The sequence below is a fragment of the Carassius carassius genome, chromosome 9, assembly GCF_963082965.1.
Source record: "Carassius carassius chromosome 9, fCarCar2.1, whole genome shotgun sequence".
NCBI lineage: Eukaryota > Metazoa > Chordata > Actinopteri > Cypriniformes > Cyprinidae > Carassius > Carassius carassius.
Window position 1 is genome coordinate 1397501 of NC_081763.1, and position 22500 is coordinate 1420000.

The 22500-nt window shown below is 38.6% G+C and overlaps 6 non-coding genes and 1 pseudogene across 6 annotated transcripts; all 7 read right to left on the minus strand.

The window, feature by feature from the left end:
* Positions 1 to 625: 625 nt before the first annotated feature.
* LOC132151048 (5S ribosomal RNA) lies at positions 626 to 744 on the minus strand. Its single transcript, XR_009436213.1, has one exon. It is a non-coding gene; the product is annotated as a 5S ribosomal RNA (ribosomal RNA).
* A 645-nt stretch (positions 745 to 1389) lies between these two features.
* On the minus strand, positions 1390 to 1508 carry LOC132150746 (5S ribosomal RNA). Its single transcript, XR_009435928.1, has one exon. It is a non-coding gene; the product is annotated as a 5S ribosomal RNA (ribosomal RNA).
* Positions 1509 to 2098: 590 nt separating this feature from the next.
* LOC132150660 (5S ribosomal RNA) lies at positions 2099 to 2216 on the minus strand. Its single transcript, XR_009435886.1, has one exon. It is a non-coding gene; the product is annotated as a 5S ribosomal RNA (ribosomal RNA).
* Positions 2217 to 2299: 83 nt separating this feature from the next.
* LOC132150693 (5S ribosomal RNA) lies at positions 2300 to 2417 on the minus strand (annotated as a pseudogene).
* Positions 2418 to 3310: 893 nt separating this feature from the next.
* Positions 3311 to 3429, minus strand: LOC132150682 (5S ribosomal RNA). The gene has a single exon (XR_009435907.1). It is a non-coding gene; the product is annotated as a 5S ribosomal RNA (ribosomal RNA).
* A 7926-nt stretch (positions 3430 to 11355) lies between these two features.
* On the minus strand, positions 11356 to 11474 carry LOC132150683 (5S ribosomal RNA). The gene has a single exon (XR_009435908.1). It is a non-coding gene; the product is annotated as a 5S ribosomal RNA (ribosomal RNA).
* A 7928-nt stretch (positions 11475 to 19402) lies between these two features.
* On the minus strand, positions 19403 to 19521 carry LOC132150307 (5S ribosomal RNA). The gene has a single exon (XR_009435544.1). It is a non-coding gene; the product is annotated as a 5S ribosomal RNA (ribosomal RNA).
* Between the last annotated feature and the right edge of the window lie 2979 nt (positions 19522 to 22500).

Consider the following 22500-nt stretch of genomic DNA (forward strand, 5'->3'; position numbering starts at 1 on the left):
TTTTTTTGCAAGATTATTGGACAATTAGTGAAAATTTCCAAAAGTACTAACCAGGCCTATTAGATAATTACTGAAAAAATCCAAAAGTACTAACCTGGCCCAAACCTGCTTAGATTTGGAGATTAGTTGAGATCGGGCATAGCCAGGATGGTATGGCCATAAGCGAAGGAGGCTGCAAAGAGAGGGCTATTTAAAGATCAGCCACTATAATCGCCAGTGCATTATATAAGTAGGGAAGGAAACCCAAAAGCTTACAGCACCTGGTATTCCCAAAAGTACTATCCAGGCCTATTAGATAATTACTGAAAAAATCCAAAAGTACTAACCTGGCCCAAACCTGCTTACATTCTGAGATCGGGAATTGACTCTTTTTTTTTTTTTTTTGCAAGATTATTGGACAATTAGTGAAAATTTCCAAAAGTACTAACCAGGCCTATTAGATAATTACTGAAAAAATCCAAAAGTACTAACCTGGCCCAAACCTGCTTAGATTTGGAGATCAGTTGAGATCGGGCATAGCCAGGATGGTATGGCCATAAGCGAAGGAGGCTGCAAAGAGAGGGCTATTTAAAGATCAGCCACTATAATCGCCAGTGCTTTATAAAAGTAGGGAAGGAAACCCAAAAGATTACAGCACCTGGTATTCCCAGGCGGTCTCCCATCCAAGTACTAACCAGGCCCAAACCTGCTTAGCTTCCGAGATCAGACGAGATCGGGCATAGCCAGGTTGGTATGGCCGTAAGCGAAGGAGGCTGCAAAGAGAGGGCTATTTAAAGATCAGCCACTATAATCGCCAGTGCATTAAATAAGTAGGGAAGGAAACCCAAAAACTTACAGCACTTGGTATTCCCAAAAGTACTAACCAGGCCTATTAGATAATTACTGAAAAAATCCAAAAGTACTAACCTGGCCCAAACCTGCTTACGTTCTGAGATCGGGCATTGACTCTTTTTTTTTTTCAAGATTATTGGACAATTAGTGAAAATTTCCAAAAGTACTAACCAGGCCTATTAGATAATTACTGAAAATTTCCAAAAGTACTAACCAGGCCTATTAGATAATTACTGAAAAAATCCAAAAGTACTAACCTGGCCCAAACCTGCTTACATTCTGAGATCGGGCATTGACTCTTTTTTTTTTTTTTTTTTGCAAGATTATTGGACAATTAGTGAAAATTTCCAAAAGTACTAACCAGGCCTATTAGATAATTACTGAAAAAATCCAAAAGTACTAACCTGGCCCAAACCTGCTTAGATTTGGAGATCAGTTGAGATCGGGCATAGCCAGGATGGTATGTCCATAAGCGAAGGAGGCTGCAAAGAGAGGGCTATTTAAAGATCAGCCACTATAATCGCCAGTGCTTTATATAAGTAGGGAAGGAAACCCAAAAGCTTACAGCACCTGGTATTCCCAGGCGGTCTCCCATCCAAGTACTAACCAGGCCCAAACCTGCTTAGCTTCCGAGATCAGACGAGATCGGGCATAGCCAGGTTGGTATGGCCGTAAGCGAAGGAGGCTGCAAAGAGAGGGCTATTTAAAGATCAGCCACTATAATCGCCAGTGCATTAAATAAGTAGGGAAGGAAACCCAAGAGCTTACAGCACCTGGTATTCCCAAAAGTACTAACCAGGCCTATTAGATAATTACTGAAAAAATCCAAAAGTACTAACCTGGCCCAAACCTGCTTACATTCTGAGATCGGGCATTGACTTTTTTTTTTGCAAGATTATTGGACAATTAGTGAAAATTTCCAAAAGTACTAACCAGGCCTATTAGATAATTACTGAAAAAATCCAAAAGTACTAACCCGGCCCAAACCTGCTTACATTCTGAGATCGGGCATTGACTCTTTTTTTTGCAAGATTATTGGACAATTAGTGAAAATTCCCAAAAGTACTAACCAGGCCTATTAGATAATTACTGAAAAAATCCAAAAGTACTAACCTGGCCCAAACCTGCTTAGATTTGGAGATCAGTTGAGATCGGGCATAGCCAGGATGGTATGGCCATAAGCGAAGGAGGCTGCAAAGAGAGGGCTATTTAAAGATCAGCCACTATAATCGCCAGTGCTTTATATAAGTAGGGAAGGAAACCCAAAAGCTTACAGCACCTGGTATTCCCAGGCGGTCTCCCATCCAAGTACTAACCAGGCCAAACTTGCTTAGCTTCCGAGATCAGACGAGATCAGGCATAGCCAGGTTGGTATGGCCGTAAGCGAAGGAGGCTGCAAAGAGAGGGCTATTTAAAGATCAGCCACTATAATCGCCAGTGCATTATATAAGTAGGGAAGGAAACCCAAAACTTACAGCACCTGGTATTCCCAGGCGGTCTCCCATCCAAGTACTAACCAGGCCAAACTTGCTTAGCTTCCGAGATCAGACGAGATCAGGCATAGCCAGGTTGGTATGGCCGTAAGCGAAGGAGGCTGCAAAGAGAGGGCTATTTAAAGATCAGCCACTATAATCGCCAGTGCATTATATAAGTAGGGAAAGAAAACCCAAAAGCTTACAGCACCTGGTATTCCCAAAAGTACTATCCAGGCCTATTAGATAATTACTGAAAAAATCCAAAAGTACTAACCTGGCCCAAACCTGCTTACGTTCTAAGATCGGGCATTGACTCTTTTTTTTTTTTTTTTGCAAGATTATTGGACAATTAGTGAAAATTTCCAAAAGTACTAACCAGGCCTATTAGGTAATTACTGAAAAAATCCAAAAGTACTAACCTGGCCCAAACCTGCTTACATTCTGAGATCGGGCATTGGCTCTTTTTTTTTTTTTATTGCAAGATTATTGGACAATTAGTGAAAATTTCCAAAAGTACTAACCAGGCGTATTAGATAATTACTGAAAAAATCCAAAAGTACTAACCTGGCCCTAACCTGCTTACATTCTGATATCGGGCATTGACTCTTTTTTTTTTTTTTTTTTGCAAGATAATTGGAAATTATTATTCCAAAAGTACTAACCAGGCCTATTAGATAATTACTGAAAAAATCCAAAAGTACTAACCTGGCCCAAACCTGCTTACATTCTGAGATCGGGCATTGACTCTATTTTTTTTTTTTTTGCAAGATTATTGGACAATTAGTGAAAATTTCCAAAAGTACTAACCAGGCCTATTAGATAATTACTGAAAAAATCCAAAAGTACTAACCTGGCCCAAACCTGCTTTGATTTGGAGATCAGTTGAGATCGGGCATAGCCAGGATGGTATGGCCATAAGATAAGGAGGCTGCAAAGAGAGGGCTATTTAAAGATCAGCCACTATAATCGCCAGTGCTTTATATAAGTAGGGAAGGAAACCCAAAAGCTTACAGCACCTGGTATTCCCAGGCGGTCTCCCATCCAAGTACTAACCAGGCCCAAACCTGCTTAGATTTGGAGATCAGTTGAGATCGGGCATAGCCAGGATGGTATGGCCGTAAGCGAAGGAGGCTGCAAAGAGAGGGCTATTTAAAGATCAGCCACTATAATCGCCAGTGCATTATATAAGTAGGGAAGGAAACCCAAAAGCTTACAGCACCTGGTATTCCCAAAAGTACTAACCAGGCCTATTAGATAATTACTGAAAAAATCCAAAAGTACTAACCTGGCCCAAACCTGCTTAGATTTGGAGATCAGTTGAGATCAGGCATAGCCAGGATGGTATGGCCATAAGCGAAGGAGGCTGCAAAGAGAGGGCTATTTAAAGATCAGCCACTATAATCGCCAGTGCTTTATATAAGTAGGGAAGGAAACCCAAAAGCTTACAGCACCTGGTATTCCCAGGCAGTCTCCCATCAAAGTACTAACCAGGCCCAAACCTGCTTAGCTTCCGAGATCAGATGAGATTTTTTTTTTTTTTTTTTTTTTTTTATTAATTATTTTTTCCTCCATTCATATACAAACATACATTCAATTTATACACTTTTGTCAACCTTCACATATTCATCAGACCTCATCTCTCTTTTCTAAATTCAATTCTAATCCATTCAATGTATTTTTAATAAATGGATTATCTTTCCCTATCAACTTATCAAGTATCTGCATCTTCCCCTCTCTCTTAAAGTACTCCTCTAATGTCTTTATATAATCTTCCAATTTCCTTTTAAAACCAGACCACAAATCCAACTTCTTCTTTTCCCTTCTTGCAAAATTCCTTCTCTGCCATATTATAAACCTCCCAACAGTCAAGAATATATTTATCACATTCCGTTTTTCACAATCTATATTAACTCCAAATAAGAACATGCAACTCCATATTTGCTCATTCTCAATTTCGTCCCCTTTATCCTCCAACAATTCTTTTACCAAATTTTTCATTTTCAGTTTAAAAGCTTGTGACTACGTATATGACAGAAATATATGCAAAATTCCTTCCTCTTTTATCAAACACACTTTACACATGGCATTTTCGGTTAATCCCATTTTGTACAGCTTTAGCTCTGAAAATATTATGTTATGTCTTATACAAAACTCTAAGTTTTCCATTCTCGCATCCATGTACCATTTTCCCAGATTTTTCCATAACATCCTCTTATCAAAATCGTTAAACACTTTTTCCCAAAATTTAACAGCCACCGGCTCCTTAAACACCAAGCTCCTGAAAAACACATAAAACTTTTTCACTGAACTTTGATTAAGAGAAACTTCTTCTCCCTTCTCTTTTATAACTACCTTCATCTTGTCCCCTTCATTTCCATTTTCTCCCTCAATCATCCTTATCCATTGCCTAGGAATTGCTTCCTTTACCTGTTCATATTGTTTTTCCAAAATTTTCACATTTACATCATCCTCCACCTCTTTCACCTCATCCACAATTGCTTGGAATGGAAAAAATCCTTCTTTTACTTCGTATAGAACATCCTTCACTCTCTTAAATGCAGCCTTAATCCACTGTTTAAAATACAGTTCTTTTCCTTTATATAAAACATTATCATTTAAGAACAAAGGTTGATTTAGCATTTCTTTCTTCTTCTAGGCGTTATGCCCACATTTATTTTGAATTCTCCCCATGCTTCCAATACTTCTACATAAAATTCTGGAATTCCGGACATCATATTTTGCTTCAGTTTCATCCATAAAATATCTGCTCCTATGTTCATATTTCCACATTTGTTTAAAAACAAATTCATTAACTCTGGCCATTGTGCCTGATTTTCTTCACTCAAGAATTTTTTCACTATTTTAACTCTAAAACTCTTTTTCTTTAATTCTGGATCCTGCAAACCCAGCCCTCCATCTTTCACATCTATTATTGTCTCGTACGCTATCTTTGATGGTTTTGAATCCCATAGAAATTTCAAAACGGCCGCTTTTATTCTTTTACTTATCCACCTTGGCATCGGTGTAACACTCAACACATACCACATTTTCGATAACATTAAGGCATTCAGTACTAACACCTTCCCCCTCAATGTTAGTTCCCTCATTTTCCAGAAGTTTAAAACTCTCTCCATCCTTCCAATCACATCATCCCACATCACATCCCTCATTTCTCGTTCATTTTTTCCTATCCTGATTCCTAACACCTTTAAGCCTTCTTCTTCTTTAAAAGGAAATAAGCTTTGAATGTTCTCCCCATCTCCAATATTCATATAAACTGTTTTCTCTATGTTAATTTTGGCCCCAGATCCTTTGCAGTACCTTTGCAATATTTCCATTGCTTTTTCAACGCTTTTGACATCCTTTACTATCAGTGTTGTGTCATCTGCGTATTGATATACTTTTTGTAATTCTTCATTATCTCTTAAAACCACTCCTTTGATTTCCTTTTCCCCCATTATTGCTAGCCCCAGGGATTCTGCCACTAAACTATATAATTGGGCTGACAAAGGACAGCCCTGTCTTATAGACCTTGAGACACTGAAAGCTCCAGTTAAAAATCCTTTACATTTTATTTGGCTTTTCGCCCCCTTGTATAAAATCTTCAACCATTTTATGAAATTCTGCCCAAAATCAAACTTTTCAAGAATTGCAAACAAGAATTCGTGCTCGACTCTGTCAAAGGCTTTTTCTAAATCTAGACTTATAACATATCCCTTTTTCCTTCCCTCCACCATATAGCTCACTACATCTCTTATACTACACACTGTGTCTGTGATATCCCTGCCTTCGATAGCATATGCCTGGTTTGTTTCAATAATGCTTGGTAGAATTTTCTTCAAGCGGTTTGCTAATATCTTTGCTAAGATTTTATAGTCTGTATTTAGCATGGTTATTGGCCTGTAGTTCTTCAAATCATTCTTATCCCCTCTCTTCTTAAAAATTAATTTAATTACCCCAATCCCCATTAAATGACTTGTTTCTTCCTTTTCAAATATCTCATCATACACTTCCTTTAAAATTGGTGTCAACACTTCCTTAAAATGTTTGTAGAACTCCCCTGACAGCCCATCTCTTCCAGGACTTTTCCCATTATTCAATTGCAGTATGGCACATTCTATTTCTTCTTTTTTTATACCCTCATCACTCATTTTTTTATTATCCACATCTAATTTTTTCTTAATTTTCCCAATCAAAAATTCTTTTTCTGTTTTTTCAATTTTTTCTTTGCTAAACAGCTTCTTATAAAATTCTGTTATTTCTTTTAAAACCTCTTCTGTTTCTTTTACCATCTCACCACTTTCTCTTTTGATCTCCTTAATCATTCCTTCTCTCTGTCTACTTTTTTCAAGATTAAAGAAAAACTTTGTACATTTTTCCCCTTCTACTTCATATTTTGCCCTGCTTCTTATCACCTCCCCTCTAAAATGTGTTTCTTCTATTTCCTTAAAGGGACACTTCACCCATTTGCATTTAGCTTTGTATTGTTAGAAACCCAATCATATATTATAATGATCATGGATTTTCCCTTTATTTTTCCCTGAGATGGGAGAAATAAGGATTTAAGTGTTTTACTTCCTGCTTATTATGACGTAAAAATCGTCATTTTGCGTCATAATAAGCAGGAAGTCAAAATTCATTGAAAAGTGTAGAGACTACAGAGACTAGCTTATTATTATTCCAGGGGGTGGGACCCACTCACCCTACAGGCCTATTACAGATCAGTGGGTGGGACTAAACTTACAGAAACGAAAATGAAAATCCGCCATCTTGTTTGGAAGCTATGTAGCTAAGCTAACAAGCGCTTATGGAGTCAGATTTACGAGAATGGCTGGAGGAACAACTCATGATACGGAAGAAGAGGATTTTCTGTTGCTCGAAACAGATGTTGGTGGCTATCTATACTAGCCACAATATAGCGCAGAGCAGCTGAGGCTGATGGAGGAACAGGAGGCGGCGGCTGCAGCCGAGGCCGGAGACCTGCCTGTCGCGTCCGAGGAGCCCGGGCGTGCTCGAGCTGGTGCGGACTGGTGGTGGCTGTGCTCTCGTTGTGCGCCTACGGACACAGAGCTCGAGTCCGTCTGCTGCAAGAATTTGAAAGATGCCAATTTCTCCTCGAAGAAATGTCTGAGGCAGACAAGGACACGGATGTTTGCGTTGTGAACCATCCTAGTTTCGCCCCGCATATGGACAGAGGCGTCCTGGAGACATACTTCAGAATTCCGAAGGTAAACTGGAAACGCCAGCCGAAGCCTGCACAAATGGACGTCTAACTGTAAAATAAGTGTTTCAATTTTATTTTTTATTCATTTCGTGAAATGTACACAATTTCTTCAAGCATTATTATCACGAAATGATTCCCGGTTAATAAGTTACGTAACGTCAACTGTAAACTGTTTGTGCAGTACCTTTTTTAATGCACAAAAAGCTTACTGTGGCATTGTTTACTACTGTGGCACGTAAATACCATACATCGCTAACTGTGTCCTCAATGTCTTGTAGACAATATCGCCTAACAGCCTAACAGCGGTGTTCTGGATTAGTGGGAGTGGCTTGTGGAGCTGTGCAAATGTGTTGCATTGTGGGAGTTGTGGTTTTACATACAAATGAGCCCTAAAGTTACTTTCTGTAATAACTCGGTCAAAAAGGCACCAAATTCGAAAGTTTTAATAGATTTCGACTACATATATGACCCACTTTCAATGAAGATCAATGTTCCCACGGGTGAAATGCTCCTTTAAGCTTTTCCCCTAATACTAAAATTCTTTCCACATTTTCCCCTCCCTCATTCAGAGTATCTTTCAACTCCTTTCTTATTTTCTTTTCTTCAAAATTCCTTGCCCTCTTCATCATTTTACCAAAGTTTTTTGCATAGGTCCCAATTCTATATTTAACATTATCCCACCATATTCGTTTGTCTTCTTTGTACAATTGATCTTTCAGCTCTTCCTTTATTACTTCTTCCACACCTTTTTTTAAAACTAGTTTCCTTTAGAAATTCCGTATTTAGAATCCATAACCCTGGCCCTCTCTTCATTCCACTCAAATCAATCCGCACCCATACAACTTTATGATCACTTAATGACGTTTTTTTATAACAAATATTTTCCACCACATTCATAAAATCGTTTTTACATATTGCAAAATCTATTCTGCTTGCGTACATACATTTTTTAACCACTTGTTCTCTTGAGAATTCCCTGATACCTTCATTTCTTATTCTCCATATATCCACTAAATCATTTTCTTCCATTATACTCTTCAGCTCTTTCCTCCCTCCATCTGATTTAAAGACCATTCCCTCTGCTAAATCCATCTTGCTAAAAGCTGTATTAAAATCTCCAATTATTACAAACCTCTTCCATTTTCCCATACTATTCCTCAATTTCTTGAAGAAATCAACCTTTTCCTTTTCCACAACAGGAGCATGTACATTACATAAAATGACTTTTCCCCCACCACCATCCTCTATTTCTACCGCCAGACACTTCTCCTCTTCATCATTATACACTTCTCGTACCTCTTCACACACCCCTTTTTTAATTAAGATTGCTACTCCTCTCCCTTTTCTCCCATCTCCATGGTTGCATACAACATCCCCTTTCCATCTCTTTTTGAACCCAGTCATTACATCATCCCTCCAATTTGTTTCTTGAATCATTAATACATTTGCCCTCTTACAAACTTCTTTCAGTCTTTCAAATTTCCCTTGATCCAATAACCCACGAACATTAATGGTTGCAATGCTCAAAAGCATACAAAAGAGAATCCACCCCTCCTTCCTCATTCCACATCGTCAACCTTCTCCGACAATGCCTCATACCTATTTTGATCCCACTCCGCTCCCTTTACTTCAGTATCCCCAGCTTCCGTTATCATCACATGTCTTTTTTTGGCTTGTTCATGGTTTTGTTCTACCTTTAACAGACGTCTTCTTGTTGTCCCCTTTTCTCCGACTTGCTTGTTGACCCCCCTCTGTTCTTCCTCCCTCTCGTCCTGTTCCTCCTGGCTCTCTAAAGCGTCCTGTTCATCTTCTTTCGCCGCCAGATTCTCGTCCTCTTGTTCTTTTCTGCCTTCATTCCCCACTGTCCTTCCAGCTTGTTCCCCTTTATCTTGCTCCCTTTCTTCCCTTTGCTCCTCCTCTTCACTGTGTGTTTCCTCTGTTTCCATGTTGTTTTCCTCATCCTCCTCAGCCCCCATCCAGCACTCACATTTCACCAACACCTTCTTACAGTCAGGGCATCTCACCGCATCACACTCTCTGGCGAAGTGTCCCAGCTCGCAGCAGTCTCGGCACCTGAACTCGGGACAGTCTTTCATTACATGCCCCGGACCCATACATAGACGACAGATCTTAACCTGAGACACCCCACATATTCAGCTTACTTTTGATCTCTTCATCCGTTATGTAACATGGTAGATGCATAAAGGAGATGATACACTCTCTTGCGCTTAAACTTCTCACCTCACACCGGGCTCCTTTGATAATTAAACCATCCTTTAGGCTTTCACAACAACTCTCATTTTCCAACGTTATTTCAAATTCCTTATTCAATCTTGGCCTCACAGCCAATACTTTTGCCACTCCTACCTTTGCAATCAAAGCGACTATCACATCTTCTGCTTTCCCTCCATCCACCTCTGCCACGCTTACAATCATTGTTGCTTCCTTTGCATACTCTTTTTCTCGCTCTTGCATATTCTTCTCCTCCCTTCCCCCTGATCCTCCTCTTTGCACTCTCCGCTGCTCCTTTTCAATTCCTTGACCTTGTTCCTTGTCTTTAGCCATGTCCTTGTCAACATTAGTAGATCCGTCCATTGTGAGCAGGTTGCTCATTTTGCCTTCCCCTGAGCAGCAACTTCTGCTCAGGGCAGCACCGTCAAAAACAAAAAACTTTTAATCTCAAACTAACTTTGCTAATTTATCAACCAGAACTTAAATGAAAAAAAAAGTTTGGAAGAGCCTTTCTCTCCCTTCTGCTGCCACCTCACTTCCTGCTTCCACTCGGGCGTGCTCAGGGTGGTATGGCCGTAAGCAAAGGAGGCTGCAAAGAGAGGGCTATTTAAAGATCAGCCACTATAATCGCCAGTGCATTATATAAGTAGGGAAGGAAACCCAAAAGCTTACAGCACCTGGTATTCCCAAAAGTACTAACCAGGCCTATTAGATAATTACTGAAAAAATCCAAAAGTACTAACCTGGCCCAAACCTGCTTACATTCTGAGATCGGGCATTGACTCTTTTTTTTTTTTTTTGCAAGATTATTGGACAATTAGTGAAAATTTCCAAAAGTACTAATCAGGCCTATTAGATAATTACTGAAAAAATCCAAAAGTACTAACCTGGCCCAAACCTGCTTACATTCTGAGATCGGGCATTGACTCTTTTTTTTTTTTTTTTTTGCAAGATTATTGGACAATTAGTGAAAATTTCCAAAAGTACTAACCAGGCCTATTAGATAATTACTGTAAAAATCCAAAAGTACTAACCTGGCCCAAACCTGCTTAGATTTGGAGATCAGTTGAGATCAGGCATAGCCAGGATGGTATGGCCATAAGCGAAGGTTAGTACTTTTTGAAAAAATCCAAAAGTACTAACCTGGCCCAAACCTGCTTACATTCTGAGATCGGGCATTGACTCTTTTATTTATTTTTATTTTTTTTGCAAGATTATTGGACAATTAGTAAAAATTTCCTAAAGTACTAACCAGGCCTATTAGATAATTACTGAAAAAATCCAAAAGTACTAACCTGGCCCAAACCTGCTTACATTCTGAGATCGGGCATTGACTCTTTTTTTTTTTTTTTGCAAGATTATTGGACAATTAGTGAAAATTTCCAAAAGTACTAACCAGGCCTATTAGATAATTACTGAAAAAATCCAAAAGTACTAACCTGGCCCAAAACTGCTTAGATTTGGAGATCAGTTGAGATCGGGCATAGCCAGGATGGTATGGCCATAAGATAAGGAGGCTGCAAAGAGAGGGCTATTTAAAGATCAGCCACTATAATCGCCAGTGCTTTATATAAGTAGGGAAGGAAACCCAAAAGCTTACAGCACCTGGTATTCCCAGGCGGTCTCCCATCCAAGTACTAACCAGGCCCAAACCTGCTTAGATTTGGAGATCAGTTGAGATCGGGCATAGCCAGGATGGTATGGCCGTAAGCGAAGGAGGCTGCAAAGAGAGGGCTATTTAAAGATCAGCCACTATAATCGCCAGTGCATCATATAAGTAGGGAAGGAAACCCAAAAGCTTACAGCACCTGGTATTCCCAAAAGTACTAACCAGGCCTATTAGATAATTACTGAAAAAATCCAAAAGTACTAACCTGGCCCAAACCTGCTTAGATTTGGAGATCAGTTGAGATCAGGCATAGCCAGGATGGTATGGCCATAAGCGAAGGAGGCTGCAAAGAGAGGGCTATTTAAAGATCAGCCACTATAATCGCCAGTGCTTTATATAAGTAGGGAAGGAAACCCAAAAGCTTACAGCACCTGGTATTCCCAGGCAGTCTCCCATCAAAGTACTAACCAGGCCCAAACCTGCTTAGCTTCCGAGATCAGATGAGATTTTTTTTTTTTTTTTTTTTTTTTTTATTAATTATTTTTTCCTCCATTCATATACAAACATACATTCAATTTATACACTTTTGTCAACCTTCACATATTCATCAGACCTCATCTCTCTTTTCTAAATTCAATTCTAATCCATTCAATGTATTTTTAATAAATGGATTATCTTTCCCTATCAACTTATCAAGTATCTGCATCTTCCCCTCTCTCTTAAAGTACTCCTCTAATGTCTTTATATAATCTTCCAATTTCCTTTTAAAACCAGACCACAAATCCAACTTCTTCTTTTCCCTTCTTGCAAAATTCCTTCTCTGCCATATTATAAACCTCCCAACAGTCAAGAATATATTTATCACATTCCGTTTTTCACAATCTATATTAACTCCAAATAAGAACATGCAACTCCATATTTGCTCATTCTCAATTTCGTCCCCTTTATCCTCCAACAATTCTTTTACCAAATTTTTCATTTTCAGTTTAAAAGCTTGTGACTCCGTATATGACAGAAATATATGCAAAATTCCTTCCTCTTTTATCAAACACACTTTACACATGGCATTTTCGGTTAATCCCATTTTGTACAGCTTTAGCTCTGAAAATATTATGTTATGTCTTATACAAAACTCTAAGTTTTCCATTCTCGCATCCATGTACCATTTTCCCAGATTTTTCCATAACATCCTCTTATCAAAATCGTTAAACACTTTTTCCCAAAATTTAACAGCCACCGGCTCCTTAAACACCAAGCTCCTGAAAAACACATAAAACTTTTTCACTGAACTTTGATTAAGAGAAACTTCTTCTCCCTTCTCTTTTATAACTACCTTCATCTTGTCCCCTTCATTTCCATTTTCTCCCTCAATCATCCTTATCCATTGCCTAGGAATTGCTTCCTTTACCTGTTCATATTGTTTTTCCAAAATTTTCACATTTACATCATCCTCCACCTCTTTCACCTCATCCACAATTGCTTGGAATGGAAAAAATCCTTCTTTTACTTCGTATAGAACATCCTTCACTCTCTTAAATGCAGCCTTAATCCACTGTTTAAAATACAGTTCTTTTCCTTTATATAAAACATTATCATTTAAGAACAAAGGTTGATTTAGCATTTCTTTCTTCTTCTAGGCGTTATGCCCACATTTATTTTGAATTCTCCCCATGCTTCCAATACTTCTACATAAAATTCTGGAATTCCGGACATCATATTTTGCTTCAGTTTCATCCATAAAATATCTGCTCCTATGTTCATATTTCCACATTTGTTTAAAAACAAATTCATTAACTCTGGCCATTGTGCCTGATTTTCTTCACTCAAGAATTTTTTCACTATTTTAACTCTAAAACTCTTTTTCTTTAATTCTGGATCCTGCAAACCCAGCCCTCCATCTTTCACATCTATTATTGTCTCGTACGCTATCTTTGATGGTTTTGAATCCCATAGAAATTTCAAAACGGCCGCTTTTATTCTTTTACTTATCCACCTTGGCATCGGTGTAACACTCAACACATACCACATTTTCGATAACATTAAGGCATTCAGTACTAACACCTTCCCCCTCAATGTTAGTTCCCTCATTTTCCAGAAGTTTAAAACTCTCTCCATCCTTCCAATCACATCATCCCACATCACATCCCTCATTTCTCGTTCATTTTTTCCTATCCTGATTCCTAACACCTTTAAGCCTTCTTCTTCTTTAAAAGGAAATAAGCTTTGAATGTTCTCCCCATCTCCAATATTCATATAAACTGTTTTCTCTATGTTAATTTTGGCCCCAGATCCTTTGCAGTACCTTTGCAATATTTCCATTGCTTTTTCAACGCTTTTGACATCCTTTACTATCAGTGTTGTGTCATCTGCGTATTGATATACTTTTTGTAATTCTTCATTATCTCTTAAAACCACTCCTTTGATTTCCTTTTCCCCCATTATTGCTAGCCCCAGGGATTCTGCCACTAAACTATATAATTGGGCTGACAAAGGACAGCCCTGTCTTATAGACCTTGAGACACTGAAAGCTCCAGTTAAAAATCCTTTACATTTTATTTGGCTTTTCGCCCCCTTGTATAAAATCTTCAACCATTTTATGAAATTCTGCCCAAAATCAAACTTTTCAAGAATTGCAAACAAGAATTCGTGCTCGACTCTGTCAAAGGCTTTTTCTAAATCTAGACTTATAACATATCCCTTTTTCCTTCCCTCCACCATATAGCTCACTACATCTCTTATACTACACACTGTGTCTGTGATATCCCTGCCTTCGATAGCATATGCCTGGTTTGTTTCAATAATGCTTGGTAGAATTTTCTTCAAGCGGTTTGCTAATATCTTTGCTAAGATTTTATAGTCTGTATTTAGCATGGTTATTGGTCTGTAGTTCTTCAAATCATTCTTATCCCCTCTCTTCTTAAAAATTAATTTAATTACCCCAATCCCCATTAAATGACTTGTTTCTTCCTTTTCAAATATCTCATCATACACTTCCTTTAAAATTGGTGTCAACACTTCCTTAAAATGTTTGTAGAACTCCCCTGACAGCCCATCTCTTCCAGGACTTTTCCCATTATTCAATTGCAGTATGGCACATTCTATTTCTTCTTTTTTTATACCCTCATCACTCATTTTTTTATTATCCACATCTAATTTTTTCTTAATTTTCCCAGTCAAAAATTCTTTTTCTGTTTTTTCAATTTTTTCTTTGCTAAACAGCTTCTTATAAAATTCTGTTATTTCTTTTAAAACCTCTTCTGTTTCTTTTACCATCTCACCACTTTCTCTTTTGATCTCCTTAATCATTCCTTCTCTCTGTCTACTTTTTTCAAGATTAAAGAAAAACTTTGTACATTTTTCCCCTTCTACTTCATATTTTGCCCTGCTTCTTATCACCTCCCCTCTAAAATGTCTTTCTTCTATTTCCTTAAAGGGACACTTCACCCATTTGCATTTAGCTTTGTATTGTTAGAAACCCAATCATATATTATAATGATCATGGATTTTCCCTTTATTTTTCCCTGAGATGGGAGAAATAAGGATTTAAGTGTTTTACTTCCTGCTTATTATGACGTAAAAATCGTCATTTTGCGTCATAATAAGCAGGAAGTCAAAATTCATTGAAAAGTGTAGAGACTACAGAGACTAGCTTATTATTATTCCAGGGGGTGGGACCCACTCACCCTACAGGCCTATTACAGATCAGTGGGTGGGACTAAACTTACAGAAATGAAAATGAAAATCCGCCATCTTGTTTGGAAGCTATGTAGCTAAGCTAACAAGCGCTTATGGAGTCAGATTTACGAGAATGGCTGGAGGAACAACTCATGATACGGAAGAAGAGGATTTTCTGTTGCTCGAAACAGATGTTGGTGGCTATCTATACTAGCCACAATATAGCGCAGAGCAGCTGAGGCTGATGGAGGAACAGGAGGCGGCGGCTGCAGCCGAGGCCGGAGACCTGCCTGTCGCGTCCGAGGAGCCCGGGCGTGCTCGAGCTGGTGCGGACTGGTGGTGGCTGTGCTCTCGTTGTGCGCCTACGGACACAGAGCTCGAGTCCGTCTGCTGCAAGAATTTGAAAGATGCCAATTTCTCCTCGAAGAAATGTCTGAGGCAGACAAGGACACGGATGTTTGCGTTGTGAACCATCCTAGTTTCGCCCCGCATATGGACAGAGGCGTCCTGGAGACATACTTCAGAATTCCGAAGGTAAACTGGAAACGCCAGCCGAAGCCTGCACAAATGGACGTCTAACTGTAAAATAAGTGTTTCAATTTTATTTTTTATTCATTTCGTGAAATGTACACAATTTCTTCAAGCATTATTATCACGAAATGATTCCCGGTTAATAAGTTACGTAACGTCAACTGTAAACTGTTTGTGCAGTACCTTTTTTAATGCACAAAAAGCTTACTGTGGCATTGTTTACTACTGTGGCACGTAAATACCATACATCGCTAACTGTGTCCTCAATGTCTTGTAGACAATATCGCCTAACAGCCTAACAGCGGTGTTCTGGATTAGTGGGAGTGGCTTGTGGAGCTGTGCAAATGTGTTGCATTGTGGGAGTTGTGGTTTTACATACAAATGAGCCCTAAAGTTACTTTCTGTAATAACTCGGTCAAAAAGGCACCAAATTCGAAAGTTTTAATAGATTTCGACTACATATATGACCCACTTTCAATGAAGATCAATGTTCCCACGGGTGAAATGCTCCTTTAAGCTTTTCCCCTAATACTAAAATTCTTTCCACATTTTCCCCTCCCTCATTCAGAGTATCTTTCAACTCCTTTCTTATTTTCTTTTCTTCAAAATTCCTTGCCCTCTTCATCATTTTACCAAAGTTTTTTGCATAGGTCCCAATTCTATATTTAACATTATCCCACCATATTCGTTTGTCTTCTTTGTACAATTGATCTTTCAGCTCTTCCTTTATTACTTCTTCCACACCTTTTTTTAAAACTAGTTTCCTTTAGAAATTCCGTATTTAGAATCCATAACCCTGGCCCTCTCTTCATTCCACTCAAATCAATCCGCACCCATACAACTTTATGATCACTTAATGACGTTTTTTTATAACAAATATTTTCCACCACATTCATAAAATCGTTTTTACATATTGCAAAATCTATTCTGCTTGCGTACATACATTTTTTAACCACTTGTTCTCTTGAGAATTCCCTGATACCTTCATTTCTTATTCTCCATATATCCACTAAATCATTTTCTTCCATTATACTCTTCAGCTCTTTCCTCCCTCCATCTGATTTAAAGACCATTCCCTCTGCTAAATCCATCTTGCTAAAAGCTGTATTAAAATCTCCAATTATTACAAACCTCTTCCATTTTCCCATACTATTCCTCAATTTCTTGAAGAAATCAACCTTTTCCTTTTCCACAACAGGAGCATGTACATTACATAAAATGACTTTTCCCCCACCACCATCCTCTATTTCTACCGCCAGACACTTCTCCTCTTCATCATTATACACTTCTCGTACCTCTTCACACACCCCTTTTTTAATTAAGATTGCTACTCCTCTCCCTTTTCTCCCATCTCCATGGTTGCATACAACATCCCCTTTCCATCTCTTTTTGAACCCAGTCATTACATCATCCCTCCAATTTGTTTCTTGAATCATTAATACATTTGCCCTCTTACAAACTTCTTTCAGTCTTTCAAATTTCCCTTGATCCAATAACCCACGAACATTAATGGTTGCAATGCTCAAAAGCATACAAAAGAGAATCCACCCCTCCTTCCTCATTCCACATCGTCAACCTTCTCCGACAATGCCTCATACCTATTTTGATCCCACTCCGCTCCCTTTACTTCAGTATCCCCAGCTTCCGTTATCATCACATGTCTTTTTTTGGCTTGTTCATGGTTTTGTTCTACCTTTAACAGACGTCTTCTTGTTGTCCCCTTTTCTCCGACTTGCTTGTTGACCCCCCTCTGTTCTTCCTCCCTCTCGTCCTGTTCCTCCTGGCTCTCTAAAGCGTCCTGTTCATCTTCTTTCGCCGCCAGATTCTCGTCCTCTTGTTCTTTTCTGCCTTCATTCCCCACTGTCCTTCCAGCTTGTTCCCCTTTATCTTGCTCCCTTTCTTCCCTTTGCTCCTCCTCTTCACTGTGTGTTTCCTCTGTTTCCATGTTGTTTTCCTCATCCTCCTCAGCCCCCATCCAGCACTCACATTTCACCAACACCTTCTTACAGTCAGGGCATCTCACCGCATCACACTCTCTGGCGAAGTGTCCCAGCTCGCAGCAGTCTCGGCACCTGAACTCGGGACAGTCTTTCATTACATGCCCCGGACCCATACATAGACGACAGATCTTAACCTGAGACACCCCACATATTCAGCTTACTTTTGATCTCTTCATCCGTTATGTAACATGGTAGATGCATAAAGGAGATGATACACTCTCTTGCGCTTAAACTTCTCACCTCACACCGGGCTCCTTTGATAATTAAACCATCCTTTAGGCTTTCACAACAACTCTCATTTTCCAACGTTATTTCAAATTCCTTATTCAATCTTGGCCTCACAGCCAATACTTTTGCCACTCCTACCTTTGCAATCAAAGCGACTATCACATCTTCTGCTTTCCCTCCATCCACCTCTGCCACGCTTACAATCATTGTTGCTTCCTTTGCATACTCTTTTTCTCGCTCTTGCATATTCTTCTCCTCCCTTCCCCCTGATCCTCCTCTTTGCACTCTCCGCTGCTCCTTTTCAATTCCTTGACCTTGTTCCTTGTCTTTAGCCATGTCCTTGTCAACATTAGTAGATCCGTCCATTGTGAGCAGGTTGCTCATTTTGCCTTCCCCTGAGCAGCAACTTCTGCTCAGGGCAGCACCGTCAAAAACAAAAAACTTTTAATCTCAAACTAACTTTGCTAATTTATCAACCAGAACTTAAATGAAAAAAAAAGTTTGGAAGAGCCTTTCTCTCCCTTCTGCTGCCACCTCACTTCCTGCTTCCACTCGGGCGTGCTCAGGGTGGTATGGCCGTAAGCAAAGGAGGCTGCAAAGAGAGGGCTATTTAAAGATCAGCCACTATAATCGCCAGTGCATTATATAAGTAGGGAAGGAAACCCAAAAGCTTACAGCACCTGGTATTCCCAAAAGTACTAACCAGGCCTATTAGATAATTACTGAAAAAATCCAAAAGTACTAACCTGGCCCAAACCTGCTTACATTCTGAGATCGGGCATTGACTCTTTTTTTTTTTTTTTTGCAAGATTATTGGACAATTAGTGAAAATTTCCAAAAGTACTAATCAGGCCTATTAGATAATTACTGAAAAAATCCAAAAGTACTAACCTGGCCCAAACCTGCTTACATTCTGAGATCGGGCATTGACTCTTTTTTTTTTTTTTTTTTGCAAGATTATTGGACAATTAGTGAAAATTTCCAAAAGTACTAACCAGGCCTATTAGATAATTACTGTAAAAATCCAAAAGTACTAACCTGGCCCAAACCTGCTTAGATTTGGAGATCAGTTGAGATCAGGCATAGCCAGGATGGTATGACCATAAGCGAAGGTTAGTACTTTTTGAAAAAATCCAAAAGTACTAACCTGGCCCAAACCTGCTTACATTCTGAGATCGGGCATTGACTCTTTTATTTATTTTTATTTTTTTTGCAAGATTATTGGACAATTAGTAAAAATTTCCTAAAGTACTAACCAGGCCTATTAGATAATTACTGAAAAAATCCAAAAGTACTAACCTGGCCCAAACCTGCTTACATTCTGAGATCGGGCATTGACTCTTTTTTTTTTTTTTTGCAAGATTATTGGACAATTAGTGAAAATTTCCAAAAGTACTAACCAGGCCTATTAGATAATTACTGAAAAAATCCAAAAGTACTAACCTGGCCCAAAACTGCTTAGATTTGGAGATCAGTTGAGATCGGGCATAGCCAGGATGGTATGGCCATAAGCGAAGGAGGCTGCAAAGAGAGGGCTATTTAAAGATCAACCACTATAATCGCCAGTGCTTTATATAAGTAGGGAAGGAAACCCAAAAGCTTACAACACCTGGTATTCCCAGGCGGTCTCCCATCCAAGTACTAACCAGGCCCAAACCTGCTTAGCTTCCGAGATCAGACGAGATCGGGCATAGCCAGGTTGCTATGGCCGTAAGCGAAGGAGGCTGCAAAGAGAGGGCTATTTAAAGATCAGCCACTATAATCGCCAGTGCATTATATAAGTAGGGAAGGAAACCCAAAAGCTTACAGCACCTGGTATTCCCAAAAGTACTAACCAGGGCTATTAGATAATTACTAAAAAAAATCCAAAAGTACTAACCTGGCCCAAACCTGCTTACATTCTGAGATCGGGCATTGACTCTTTTTTTTTTTTTTTTGCAAGATTATTGGACAATTAGTGAAAATTTCCAAAAGTACTAACCAGGCCTATTAGATAATTACTGAAAAAATCCAAAAGTACTAACCTGGCCCAAACCTGCTTACATTCTGAGATCGGGCATTGACTCTTTTTTTTTTTTTTTGCAAGATTATTGGACAATTAGTGAAAATTCCCAAAAGTACTAACCTGGCCCAAACCTGCTTACATTCTGAGATCGGGCATTGACTCTTTTTTTTTTTTTTTGCAAGATTATTGGACAATTAGTGAACATTTCCAAAAGTACTAACCAGGCCTATTAGATAATTACTGAAAAAATCCAAAAGTACTAACCTGGCCCAAACCTGCTTACATTCTGAGATCGGGCATTGACTCTGTTTTTTTTTTTTTTGCAAGATTATTGGACAATTAGTAAAAATTTCCAAAAGTACTAACCAGGCCTATTAGATAATTACTGAAAAAATCCAAAAGTACTAACCTGGCCCAAACCTGCTTAGATTTGGAGATCAGTTCAGATCAGGCATAGCCAGGATGGTATGGCCATAAGTGAAGGAGGCTGCAAAGAGAGGGCTATTAAAAGATCAGCCACTATAATTTCCAGTGCATTATATAAGTAGGGAAGGAAACCCAAAAGCTTACAGCACCTGGTATTCCCAAAAGTACTAACCAGGCCTATTAGATAATTACTGAAAAAATCCAAAAGTACTAACCTGACCCAAACCTGCTTACATTCTGAGATCGGGCATTGACTCTTTTTTTTTTTTTTTTGCAAGATTATTGGACAATTAGTGAAAATTTCCAAAAGTACTAACCAGGCCTATTAGATAATTACTGAAAAAATCCAAAAGTACTAACCTGGCCCAAACCTGCTTACATTCTGAGATCGGGCATTGACTCTGTGTTTTTTTTTTTGCAAGATTATTGGACAATTAGTAAAAATTTCCAAAAGTACTAACCAGGCCTATTAGATAATTACTGAAAAAATCCAAAAGTACTAACCTGGCCCAAACCTGCTTAGATTTGGAGATCAGTTCAGATCAGGCATAGCCAGGATGGTATGGCCATAAGTGAAGGAGGCTGCAAAGAGAGGGCTATTAAAAGATCAGCCACTATAATTTCCAGTGCATTATATAAGTAGGGAAGGAAACCCAAAAGCTTACAGCACCTGGTATTCCCAAAAGTACTAACCAGGCCTATTAGATAATTACTGAAAAAATCCAAAAGTACTAACCTGGCCCAAACCTGCTTACATTCTGAGATCGGGCATTGACTCTTTTTTTTTTTTTTTTTGCAAGATTATTGGACAATTAGTGAAAATTTCCAAAAGTACTAACCAGGCCTATTAGATAATTACTGAAAAAATCCAAAAGTACTAACCTGGCACAAACCTGCTAACATTCTGAGGTCGGCCATTGACTCTGTTTTTTTTTTTTGCAAGATTATTGGACAATTAGTGAAAATTTCCAAAAGTACTAACCAGGCCTATTAGATAATTACTGAAAAAATCCAAAAGTACTAACCTGGCCCAAACCTGCTTACATTCTGAGATCAGGCATTGACTCTTTTTTTTTTTTCAAGATTATTGGACAATAAGTGAAAATTTCCAAAAGTACTAACCAGGCCTATTAGATAATTACTGAAAAAAATCCAAAAGTACTAACCTGGCCCAAACCTGCTTACATTCTGAGATCGGGCATTGACTCTTTTTTTTTTTTTTGCAAGATTATTGGACAATTAGTGAAAATTCCCAAAAGTACTAACCTGGCCCAAACCTGCTTACATTCTGAGATCGGGCATTGACTCTTTTTTTTTTTTTTTGCAAGATTATTGGACAATTAGTGAAAATTTCCAAAAGTACTAACCAGGCCTATTAGATAATTACTGAAAAAATCCAAAAGTACTAACCTGGCCCAAACCTGCTTACATTCTGAGATCGGGCATTGACTCTTTTTTTTTTTTTTGCAAGATTATTGGACAATTAGTGAAAATTCCCAAAAGTACTAACCTGGCCCAAACCTGCTTACATTCTGAGATCGGGCATTGACTCTTTTTTTTTTTTTTTTGCAAGATTATTGGACAATTAGTGAACATTTCCAAAAGTACTAACCAGGCCTATTAGATAATTACTGAAAAAATCCAAAAGTACTAACCTGGCCCAAACCTGCTTACATTCTGAGATCGGGCATTGACTCTTTTTTTTTTTTTTTTTTGCAAGATTATTGGACAATTAGTGAAAATTTCCAAAAGTACTAACCAGGCCTATTAGATAATTACTGAAAAAATCCAAAAGTACTAACCTGGCCCAAACCTGCTTACATTCTGAGATCGGGCATTGACTCTGTTTTTTTTTTTTTGCAAGATTATTGGACAATTAGTAAAAATTTCCAAAAGTACTAACCAGGCCTATTAGATAATTACTGAAAAAATCCAAAAGTACTAACCTGGCCCAAACCTGCTTAGATTTGGAGATCAGTTCAGATCAGGCATAGCCAGGATGGTATGGCCATAAGTGAAGGAGGCTGCAAAGAGAGGGCTATTAAAAGATCAGCCACTATAATTTCCAGTGCATTATATAAGTAGGGAAGGAAACCCAAAAGCTTACAGCACCTGGTATTCCCAAAAGTACTAACCAGGCCTATTAGATAATTACTGAAAAAATCCAAAAGTACTAACCTGGCCCAAACCTGCTTACATTCTGAGATCGGGCATTGACTCTTTTTTTTTTTTTTTTGCAAGATTATTGGACAATTAGTGAAAAT